Source organism: Cimex lectularius, unplaced genomic scaffold, assembly GCF_000648675.2.
Source record: "Cimex lectularius strain Harlan isolate CLEC.00 unplaced genomic scaffold, Clec_2.1 scaffold280, whole genome shotgun sequence".
NCBI lineage: Eukaryota > Metazoa > Arthropoda > Insecta > Hemiptera > Cimicidae > Cimex > Cimex lectularius.
In genome coordinates, this window is record NW_019392877.1 from 304,653 (window position 1) to 317,347 (window position 12,695).

Consider the following 12,695-nt stretch of genomic DNA (forward strand, 5'->3'; position numbering starts at 1 on the left):
TGATGCGGAAAAAAAGATGACTATTTGAAATCCTTTTACAGGGTCGGACTTGAAATTTTGAAGTTGAATTGGGCCTGAGATACCCTGTATAACTTTTGTTCAAAAAAGTTAAAAAATTTGAAACTAAATTAAAAAATATTAAACGAGTATTTTTCTTTTTTTTTATAGCGTCATTGGTTCAAGAGAAATTGAGCGGGGTATCTAAAAAGGATACAGATTGACTGTTCTGTAATTGTTTTATCAATTCTAAAGAATTGTTAATACCGAATGTAGGTTTGAAATTGATGTGAATTTTAATTATTTTATCAATTGTAATCGAGAGTTTTTGGCATGGAGAATTATAAAAGGACACTACTGGTCTTATAGGTTTGTTTTCCTGGTAAATTTTGACCGTACCGTGAAACATTGGTGGTTTCGGGTTCATTGTTATTAGTTTTTTAACTGCACTTAGACTTAACTTTAGAGAATAAAAAGACACTATTTTTTAAGGCTGTTTGAACTTTAGTTTTTAATTCACTACTTTTCGGGGTCGGCTTGACCAATTTTTATTATTTCAACTAAAAACCTTAATTTATTTTTAATTTTGAGGTGGATCTTTTTTTTATTTCTTCACAATCGTTACTGTTTAGAAATTCTTAAATTTTTTCTTTTTTTTTCTTTTCTTAATTTCTTAAAAAATGTTCAGTGATAACTATCGTATTTTCTTTTTCGGCTTTTAAAATAACGATGATGTTGCTTTTTAACTTTTTATCAATAGACCTAATTGTACGTGGATATTTAATTTTTTGACGTTTAGATTTACCAAGTTTTGTTTAATTATTTCAGCACATTTATATTTTATATTTGTATTTGACAACAATCTACCGATGTACCGAGAGATAGTAGTTTTTTGAATCTTGGGTCAAATTTTAAGCCTTTATTTAATAAATTGTTTTTTATTTTTTTTTATTTACTTCCATGTTTGTTAAGTTTACAACCCTTGGGTAAAATTTAATTGGAGTTTTTTGGTCTTTATGAGTATTTTTATTTTTAAGGATACTTCATGGTTTTAATTTTTTTATACAAGATATTTTGTTTGTTATCAATGATAAATTTAACTTTTGACCGTGTAGCATAATCGAATTTATCCCATTCTACTGGAGACAATAATGAGGCAAGCTTAATGTATACAAGATATTGATAAAAACGTTTTGAATCTTTTTGACTATACAATTTATGCAATTCTTTATTTAACATAGTTTTATGACATTTACGTTGCTAAATTCAATTTTTAATATTGAATTTAGCAAGAACGAATTTTGAATTCAGGCCCAATTTCAAACCGTTAGCACACCCCCAAACCGTGCTAGAGTCGAGTTGAAAATGTAATTAGATTTTTGTTTCGATATTCTAGTAGGACATACATACGAAGGTAAAAGAAGAATAAAATTAAAAAGGGGAAAAATAACAGAAAATTAACCATCCTAGGTGTTAAATTGTAGGGGCAAGGGGTAGTAAAAGATGAGACTTAAGGTTGAAAGGTTTGAGGTACAACGAGTGGAGATTTTAATTTCAATTAGGTAAGGAATTCCCCAGGTTGTAGGAACTGATGAAGAAGGAACGACTAAAAACGGTGGATTTGTATATGAGGGAGGAGACATCACGGTACGCAGCGGGGTACGCACTGAAGATAGCGAGATGCAGAAATACTATACAAAAAAACACAGAGGTTAGGCAGTTCGAAATGCGTATAAAAATTTTTACCTAACTACTTACACAATTACACTTGTTAGGAGGAATCTAACAAAACAAAACTTTTTTTTTCAGAAAGGACAACAGAAAAAGGCCTCATAGTAAAAAAAATTGTAATCTCATTTCGAGAGCAAATTTAGTCGAAAGCTCGCGAAGCCTAAGTCGGGTCACGTAGTCCAACACTCTAATCTCACGACTGGGTCGAAATGAAGAGTTGGGGTTGTTACATATGTGCAAGCCAAAACTACAACTCGCCGTCTCTGACCAAAATTGGTCAATCCATTAATGACATTGACATGGTTTTCTGTCGGTAAATACCACGATACCAATAAAAATCAGATTTAAAAAAAATTAAAAGGGAAAACTATTCTTGCGATATTTTGGTTTTATGAAGGTGGAAATTTTGTAAATAAATGTTTTTAAAATAAACATTTGTTAAGAAACTGCTATTCACAGTTAAACGGAGGAAAATAAGACAACACAAACGCCTTCATCAGTCAACCAACCCTTCCTCTTCCACACATCTTGTTCTACCCTAAAATATTCCGCTACTATAAATAATTTACACGCACGTCTGAAACACTTAGGACAGGTAGTTGAACATAAAGCCACCCCTGGTAACGAGAATAATTAGTTAATTTATTATTCAACGAACAACTTTACAGAAGTCAGGATTTTTTCCTTCGGGTACAGATAAAAAATGTATTACGATCAATTCACTACAGATTCAATTGCATTTTTACCTGGTCATGTGAGTAAAAATTCTTTGGTGTTCTCATGAAAATTAAAGGTTTTTTTAAAAGAAAATTTAAAAATTAGTGATATAAATCGCGAATTTCATGCGATACGTCCATTCTGTCTGTGGCTTCTTCCCACATCTTTTATGATTAAATGTTATAATATTTATTATTTTATTTAAGAATAGTTATAAATAAAATCCGTGGAAAAAGGCCCAATGAAATAACTTCTGTTGAGAGAGCGAACTAAGCAAAATGAAATATTTATTTTTTATTACTTACAACTTAATAAGTAATTAGTTAGAACTGTATTTTACATTATAAATACCTAACAAGGTGCTAACGAATTTGGCCAAATTGGAGTGAAATATGAGCATTTCTCCCAAAAGCCATACTTGCACTTTTCATTTTCATTAAAAAAAAAAAAAATGGACAATATATTTTCTTTAAAAAAATTTCGGTACGGTCCTTGGCAGTAATGTTAGACTGGGCTGCCAAATATGACTTGATAGAGATGGCTTGCGACCAGCTGTTGTTTAAGCCACCAGGATGTTCAGGGGAAAATTAGAAGTTTCCCGTACAAATGTAAACCAGCATTGGAACGTTGCCCAGTAGATGAAAAAAAAATTCCCTAGCAGGTGTACAAAAACCCAACTGATTTTCATGACTTATCGCCATAAAATTTGATCGAGTTAACTAATCATCTGGACCACCATCTTCTCTTGAGGGAGAAAGGTCATTATTCATGTTTGCTGGCACTTGTGAATTGAAGTTTAGCGGAATTAATTCGATCTTTGTTGACTTGAGAGAGGACTTGCCGTACTGGCAGAAAGGTACCGGACTAAAAATATTCTTCTGCAGCGTGACAATTTTAATTAACCGTTACCAAAATGTAGAATCTATCCCTAGTGACTAGTCGTTGACGCTCAATACCGCAGACGAAGTAGAAGTCGGCAGAATCAAGTTTTTGCTTAGCACGGACTTGAAAGTATATTTCCAATGACAACTTCAGCTGCTTGACAATCGTGAAAGATGTCGAATAACGTGACTGACAGTTGAAAACAGCGAGGACAGGCAGACCGGGATGATAGAAAATGACCAATCTCGTTCAGTCACCTTCAGACCTCAAAAGGAAAACTCACTGTCTATTATTGGCACTTTTCCACGTTATTTTAACAGTTTTGAACTTAAATCAGTTTTATGTAGATTTAGTTTTTTTTTCATATTGCCATATTCCTCCAAACTTCTTTGTCTTTGGTTTTTGTACGACAGTTTGTGTTGGTCAAATTCCTAGCTGATCAGTGTTTTTTTCTCTTAAGAATTACAAATAATAATAAGACACAACGTGTAACAAGAGGCTATAAACTCTGGAAAAAGCGAGAAGCCGAAAAGCGCCTGACATGTTATAACAACAAACTAATTATTATATTATAAAAATAAAATATATTATCTCTGGATTGGACAAATAATTGGTTATTTTCAGGTGTGTAAATGTAATTTATTAGCGTGAATGAAGAAGGCTTATCCCCAATTACCCCCAAGGAATATCGAGCATTTAGGGGTAGTGAGAATTAGCCAGACTATCATATTATACTTTTTTCTGTTTGTTATGTGTGTTATTTTATCCACAATTGACGAGCTCATGAGGTTTGTGCGATAGCATAAAGAGAAGCGTCGGTTACAACCTAATTGGGCTGATTATAACTTAGCAGGAGAAACTTAAAAAGAAATTAGTAGGATTAAACTTACTGGAAAGAGGGGAAACCCAAAAGCGTCTTTCATTATAAAAACAAATTATTTTTGTACGCACTCTCAACACGACACATAAGAATGACACAATTACGCAGAGAAACAACACTTAGCCCTGAAGATGATCTCAATAAAGATCGAAACGTTGGTACGATAAAGAAAATGTTTTCCTCAAACCTACGTCACACCAGACCGCATCTCACGATCTCCGAATAAACAAATTATTTTATTATACCAATAAAATATATTTGATAAATAGTTGTTTCAAATTGTGTTTGTTTATTTGGGGGTGTGAATGTATTTTATTAGCGCAAATGGATTCGCTTATCCCCATTTACCCCGAGAAATATCGACTGCTCTAGCGTAGTGAGAATTAACCAACTATGTTTTATCGTGTTTCAGTTTTATGTGTTTGTAATGGTATTTTGTGTTATTTTATGAAAACATGAAAAGGCCCTAAGGTACAGAGAGGCTAGCAAAAGGATACATAAAAGCGAGAGTCGATTACCATTCCAACTGATAGATCATTACTTGGCTGGAGAAACAGGAAAAAAATGATTAGAACGAAAATGCAAGAAAGATAAAAAAATAAAAAAAGAAAGAGTGAACTTAAGAGAACAATAAAAAAAAAATTCAACAGGAAGCTTTGACGTACCAAAACCAGCGAGGATAGAAGAACAAAATAATCGGAAACGACCAGACCCAACAGGTTCACCCCTCCAAACCTCGAGAAAAAATATCCACAAAATTTGTAATTTAAATATAAAACCATTACATAAAGTGGTTTTATTCGTTTTATTTTATGGGAATTTACTAAACAGTGTCATGTTATGTAATTATTACGAGAAGTAGGAAGGATGCCAATAAAAACAAGTAATTGTCCATTTATGGTACCGATGAGGTGAAATTTTTGCATATTCTGACACCGCTGGAATGGCTCCCCCTCTCTCTTTCACATCAACTTTCTACTGCTCAGCATGTTGAAACGTCCAAACTAGTCTGGCAATCGCATATTTAACATTTTTCTGTCAAACTAATATTTTTTCATCCTATTTAATAATCGTCTCGAATAATTCGGGATTTTATAGTCAGGGTCGAAAATAAATACGAGCTAGCAATGCCAAAACCTTTATTTAAATTTTAAAAACGTAAAATTATTTCATCAGAAAATACAAATATTTGAAAAGTGATAACTTGTAAGGCTCACTCTTTTTCGATTTTTTACATGAGGTGTGAACAACACCTAATGGGCTTCATTGTGTAACGCATTTCTAGTTATGGACAATGCCAGGATCCATAAAACTGTTGAAGTTGAAGAGGTTGTGGAATCATTTTCTCGTACTTTCCTGCCACTCTATTATGCGTTCTCCAAGATTAAGACAGCTGCGAGCCAAAGGAACTCACAAGTTAAGAGAAATAATAAGCTGCAGTTTTAATTTCAATTTGGGCAACGACTGCACCAATTACGCAATGGATGTCCTTTTGAAGCTGCCACAGGACTGCCACTCCATTAATTGTTGCTAAAATTATCACTTTTCAAATATTTTTACTTTTTTAAAATATAAAGATTTCCGCAACTACTAGCTTGTATTGGTTTTCTCCCCGACTATAAAATCCCGAAAGGGAGGATTATTAAATTAGTTGAAGCGATTGTTAAATTAATGCAATGATTATTAAATCAAATAAAACGATTATTAAATTGGTTGCGAAGGTTATTAAATTCAATGACACGATAATTAAATTGGTTGAAAAAATTATTAATTTGACTGAAAAATGCCATAAACTAGGGGATTTTTTTACGACCGACAAGCCGGTGCCAATGTTCAAAAGCTCTCAGACGAAAAGGGCTTTAAAATTGAAAACCTAAAAGACAACCTTTTAGTAGAGTTTTCCAGTTGTTTCCTGGCGAGGAAAGGTTTAATATATATTTGAAATGGTATTTTTCAGTCAAATTAATAATTATTTCAATCAATTTAATAATCGTTTCATTTAATTTAAAAATCGCCGCAACTAATTTAATGATTGTCCCTTTCGGGATGTTACAGTCGGAGAGTCTAATTTTTATTTAATTAAGAAAAGTAAAATTTTCATCACAAAATATAAATATTTGAAAATGATAATAGTTCACTCTTTTGCCATTTTTTACGTACTATAAAACTAAAACCACTAAAAAATATTTTTATTTTTCGTTGAAATAATTTTAAAAAAATTGAATAAAGGTTTTTGCAACTAATAACTTGTATCGGTTTTCACCACTGACCATCAAATCCCGAAAGGAACGATTATTAAATTGGTTGAGACGATTATTACATTGGTTGAAAAAATTATTAATTTTTTGATGAAATAATTTAACTTTTTTAAATTTAAGTAACGGTTTTCGCAACTACTTGCTAGTAGTGGTTTTCTCGTCTGACTATAAAATCCCGAAAGGGAAGATTATTAAATAGGTTGAAAAAATTATCAATTTGACTGAAAAATGCCATAAACTTGGGGATTTTACGACCCTCAAACAGGTGCCAAATGTTCAAACGCTCTTAGACGAAAAGGGCTTTAAAATTGACAACCTAAAAGAAAATTCACTATTTTTCGTGGTCCGCGAAACCAATTAATATCTTTCAATTAATTAATTAAAAATGGCAAAAAGGAGGGAAAATTCAAAAGGTGGGGTTGAGATGGGAAGTTACTATCCGATTGGATCGAGATCACGATAGCTTAAGTGGTAGATCAGTGGCATATCTAGCTGAAGACCGTGGGTTCGAATCCCGCTCCTGGCACTGACTTTTTTACCTCAACTAAAAACCTTAAATAATTGAAAGATACTAAAAGAATCTTTTAGTAAAGGGTTTTCCTGTTGTTTCCTGGCCAGAAAAAATTTAATAATTGTTTGATAAATTCAGGGAAAAGCGTTCATTTTTTAAATGAAAAAAGGAGTTTCTATTCGAAATTCATATTTTTGAATTAATTATTAAACGATTTAGGCATAACAAACGTTGTTAATAAATTTTCACAAAATATCAAAATACGTACTGTAAAAGTAAAACTACTAAAAATATTTTTATTTTTCGATGAAATAATTTTTTTTTAAATTTTAATAAAGGTTTTCGCAACTACTTTACTTGTAGTCGTTTGACTACAAAATCCCGAAAGGGACGATTATTAAATTAGTTAAGACGATTATAAAATTTAATGTGACGATTATTACATTGGTTGAAAAAATTACTCATTTAACTAAAAAATTCTATATATAAAATGATAATTTTTCAAATATTTTTTGATGAAATAATTTTACTTTTTTAAAATATAAATAAAGATTTCCGCAACTACTAGCTTGTAGTCTCTCGTCTGACTATAAAATCCCGAAAGTGACGATTATTAAATTAGCTGAGGCGATTATAAAATAGGTTGAAAATTTTTTAATTTGACTGAAAAATGGCATAAAGTAGGGGATTTTTTTGACCGTCAAACAGGTGCGAAATATTCGAACGCTGTCAGACGAAAAGGGCTTTAAAATTGAAAACTTAAAATCAAATCTTTTAGTAAAAGGGTTTTCCTTTTGTTTCTTGGCGAGGAAAGGATAAAAATAAGTGTTTGATAAATATAGGGAAAAGTGTGTATTTTTTAAAGGAAAAAAGGAGTTTGTATTCGAAATTCATATTTTTGAATTAATTATTAAACGATTTAAGCATAACAAACGTGGTTAATAAATTTTCACAAAATATCAAAATACGTACTGTAAAAGTAAAACTACTAAAAAATATTTTTATTTTTCGAAGAAATAATTTTTTTAAAAAGTTTAGTAAAGGTTTTCGCAACCACTTGTAGTGGTTTGACTACAAAATCCCGAAAGGGACGATTATTAAATTAGTTAAGACGATTATAAAATTTAATGTGACGATTATTACATTGGTTGAAAAAATTACTCATTTAACTAAAAAATTCTATATATAAAATGATAATTTTTCAAATATTTTTTGATGAAATAATTTTACTTTTTTAAAATATAAATAAAGATTTCCGCAACTACTAGCTTGTAGTCTCTCGTCTGACTATAAAATCCCGAAAGTGACGATTATTAAATAGGTTGAAAAAAAAATTTTGTCTGAAAAATGACATAAACTAGGGGATTTTTTTTGACCGAACGCTCTCAGAAAAGGGCTTTAAAATTGAAACTTTTGAAAAAAAATACAATCTTTTAGTAAAAGGATTTTCCTTTTGTTTCTTGGCGAGGAAAGGTTTAATAAGTGTTTGATAAATATAGGGAAAAGTGTGTATTTTTTAAAGGAAAAAAGGAGTGTATTCGAAATTCATATTTTTGAATTAATTATTAAATGATTTAAGCATAACAAACGTGGTTAATAAATTTTCACAAAATATCAAAATACGTACTGTAAAAGTAAAACTACTAAAAAATATTTTTATTTTTCGAAGAAATAATTTTTTAAAGGAGTGTATTCGAAATTCATATTTTTGAATTAATTATTAAATGATTTAAGCATAATAAACGTTGTTAATAAATTTTAACAAAACATCAAACTAAAAGCGGATTTTAAAAGACGAGCCTATTGGAAAAAAAAATATTTTCCCCAGGTGAGGCTCGAACTCACAACCCCGGCATTGCTCACAAATTACTGTCTATAAGTACCGTGCGCTAACCAATTGCGCCACTGGGGAATCGGCCGGAACAGTCTTGAGAAACCAGTGTGACTTGCGAACCTGTCAATATTTGAACGTTTCATCGCTTAACTGACCTGACAAACTTGACCGTCTAAAACCGTTAAAACTTATTTGTCTCGTTTAAAATGAAATTTTTTTTTTAAATACTACGGTCGGTGTTTAGATAAAATACGAAACGACTAACGCCCTTTTACAAGTGTTTTGCCTTGTAAAAAAAAAGAAAAGAAATTAGCTGTTTTGATGTCTAGCTCAACGGTGTGGGATCTCACAGAACGTCTGGCGTGATGCCATCTTCAAACGGCATTCAAAATGTTTATCCGCCTCGAATCTATTTGTGTATAACGCCAATAAATTATCTTTTTGTATACGCAATACATAAATACTAAAAATGAAAATGATAAAACACATGAAAACAACATAAATGCAGGTTAAAAAAAGGATAAGGACATAAGTTTGAATAATAGTTTTCAACGAAAAATAATTCAAAGAACAAATTTACAATCTACTAAGACTAACAACAAGCCTGCTGGTAAGACTACAATACTCATTAGTATTTATTTAATTCATTTATTTAACTTCTACATTTTTAAGGTGTTAGATGTATCACCTACTTTTTACACACGAATAATCTGGATTTTGGTATGGATTTGACAAAAAAAAGGAAAAAATTCTTACTGCCAGCATTCGACCTACTTTAAGGTCATCATAGGGCAAAATACTCTCAAATATGACTTTTAACATAAATTGACATACTTTCCAAATTCGTTGAAATTTGAGCAATGTTGGGGCTGAGTCGGTCTTCAAGGAAATTTGAAACCATCCATTAGAAACTTAATTATGTCAATTCGTTTGATCGTTTTGACCTGACGATGACCCATAAAAAATATACTGGCTAACATTTTTGGGTAGGACGTGGACATGTTAGTTTGCTACATTTTTTCTCGGTTTTTCTTCCTAAAAGATTTCAAAATTAACACAGATCAAAATCCACAGAGTTTTGATATCAGTTTTGATAACTTTTGACTTTTTTTATATATTCATTTAAAAAAAAATAAATTAAGCTATATCGACGAGACAAAGATAAAATTGTACTTGTTTTCCTTAGTAAAATTCTATTTAAAGAGCTATTTATTTCGACCACATTTTTACTCACAAGTAATCTGGACTTGGTATGGTCGGGTATATTTAAAAAAAATTGAATTGTACTGCCAGCTTTCAGAGAAATTTTGGGGCTGAGTCGGTCTTCAAGGAAATTGGAAACCCCATCTATTAAAAATTTCAATTCGTTACTGCCAGCTTTGGACCTGCTTTGAGGTAGCTGGGAGAAACGAACTTAAACATTGCTCAAATTTCAACGAAATTTTAAAGTATATCAATTTATGTTGAAATTATGTCAATTTGTAGACATATTTAAGATCATTTTGCCCTGATGATGACCCATAAAAAAATACAATGGCTAACAATTTTTGGTAGGATGTCAACATGTTAGTATTTTTTCTAGGTTTTTCTTTCTAAAATATTTTACAATTAACACAGATCAAAATCCACAAAGAGTTTTGAATTCAGTTTTCATAATTTTTGACGTTTTTTATATATTCTTTTTTTAAAAATAAATTAATCGTGAAGCTGACATCAACGAGCCAAAGATAAAATTGTGCTTGTTTTCCTTAGTAAAATTCTATTTAAAGAGCTATTTGTTTCGACCACATTTTTACTCACAAGTAATCTGGACTTGGTATGGTCTGGTATATTTAAAAAAAATTGAATTGTACTGCCAGCTTTCGACCTGTTTTAAGGTCAAAATCATGGCAAAATAAGCTTGAATATGTCTACAAATTGACACAATTTCAACATAAATTGACATACTTTCAAGTTTGAGCAATGTTGAGGCTGAGTCGGTCTTCAAGGAAATTGGAACCATCTATTAGAAACTTAATTATGTCAATTTGATATATTTAAGATCGTTTTGTCCTGATGATCCATAAAAAATACACTGGCTAACGTTTTTGGGTAAGAGGTCGACATGTTAGTTTGCCATATTTTTTCTCGGCTTTTCTTTCTAAAAGATTTTACAATTAAGACAGATCAAAATCTATAGTGTTTTTAATTCAGTTTTGATAATTTTTGACGTTTTTTTACATATTCACTTTTCTAAAAATAAATTAATCGTGAAGCTGATATCAACAAGACAAAGATAAAACTATGTTTGCTTTCCTTAGTAATATTCTATTTAAAGGGTTATTTATTTCGATCACATTTTAACTCACAAATAATCTGGACCTCGGTATGGTCTGGTATATTAAAAAAAAATTCAATTGTACTGCCAGCTTTCGACCTTTATTAAGGTCAGGGCAAAATTAGCTCCAAAATGTCTACAAAATGGCAATTTCAACATAAATTGTCATAATTTCAAATTTAGTTGCAGTTCGAGCAATGTTGGGGCTAAGACGGTCTTCAAGGAAATTTGAAACCCCACCTATTCAAAATGTCAATTCGTTACAACCAGCTTTCGACCTGCTTTGAGATAGCTAGGAGAAACGAACGTAAACATTGCTCAAACTTCAACGAAATTTGAAAGTATATCAATTTATGTTGAAATTATGTCAATTTGTAGACATATTTAAGATAATTTTGCCCTGATGATGACCCATAAAAAAATACAATGACTAACAATTTTTGGTAGGATGTCAACATGTTAGTATTTTTTCTAGGTTTTTCTTTATAAAATATTTTTTACAATTAACACAGATCAAAATCCAAAAGAGTTTTGAATTCAGTTTTGATAATTTTTGACGTTTTTGATATACTCTTTTTTTTAAAATAAATTAATCGTGAAGCTGACATCAACGAGACAAAGCTAAAATTATGTTTGCTTTCCTTAGTAAAATTCTATTTAAAGGGTTATGTGTTTCGACCAAATTTTTATTCACAAGTAATCTGGATTTGGTATGGTCTGGTATATTTAAAAAAAAAATTCATTTGTACTGCCAGCTTTCGACCTTTTTTAAGGTCATTATCAGGGCAAAATAACCTCAACTAGGCCTACAAAATGGCGTAATTTCAACATAAACTGCCATACTTTCAAATTTCGTTGAAATTTGAGAAATTTTAGGGCTGAGTCGGTCTTCAAGGAAATTGGAAACCCCATCTATTAAAAATTTCAATTCGTTACTGCCAGCTTTGGACCTGCTTTGAGGTAGCTGGGAGAAACGAACTTAAACATTGCTCAAATTTCAACGAAATTTGAAAGTACATATATCAATTTATGTTGAAATTATGTCAATTTGTAGACATATTTAAGATCGTTTTGCTCTGATGATGACCCATAAAAAAAATACACTGGCTAACATTTTTGGGTAGGAAGTCGACATGTTAGTTGGCCATATTTTTTTTTGGTTTTTCTTTTTAAAAGATTTTACAATTAACACAGATCAAAATCCACAATGTGTTTTGAATTCAGTTTTGATAATTTTTGACCTTTTTTTATATATTCATTGTTTTTAAAATAATTCTAGGAGACAAAGATAAAACGATGTTTGCTTTCCTTTGGAAAATTGTATTTACAGGGTTATTTGTATCGACCACATTTTTACTCACGAATAATCTGGACCTAGGTAGGTTTGGTATGTCTAAAAAACAAATTCAGTTATAACTGCCAAGCTTTCGACCTATTTTAAGGTCATCATCAGGGCAAAACAATCTTAAATCTGTCAACACATTGATATAATTAAGTTTTTAAACCTATTAAAAACTGAATTAAGTCATATTGTTTTTCAAATATGGAAAAAATTGAGGAATTATAGC

The 12,695-nt window shown here is 30.9% G+C and overlaps 1 protein-coding gene and 1 non-coding gene across 17 annotated transcripts in view; both read right to left on the bottom strand.

Annotated features, from left to right (window-relative positions):
* The window catches only part of LOC106672485 (liprin-alpha-1), a 148,945-nt gene that overhangs the window by 76,352 nt on the left and 59,898 nt on the right, over positions 1–12,695 (bottom strand). The window lies entirely within an intron of this gene.
* On the bottom strand, positions 8,797–8,888 carry Trnai-uau. Its single transcript is given in 2 exon segments — positions 8,797–8,832; positions 8,851–8,888. It is a non-coding gene; the product is annotated as a tRNA-Ile (tRNA).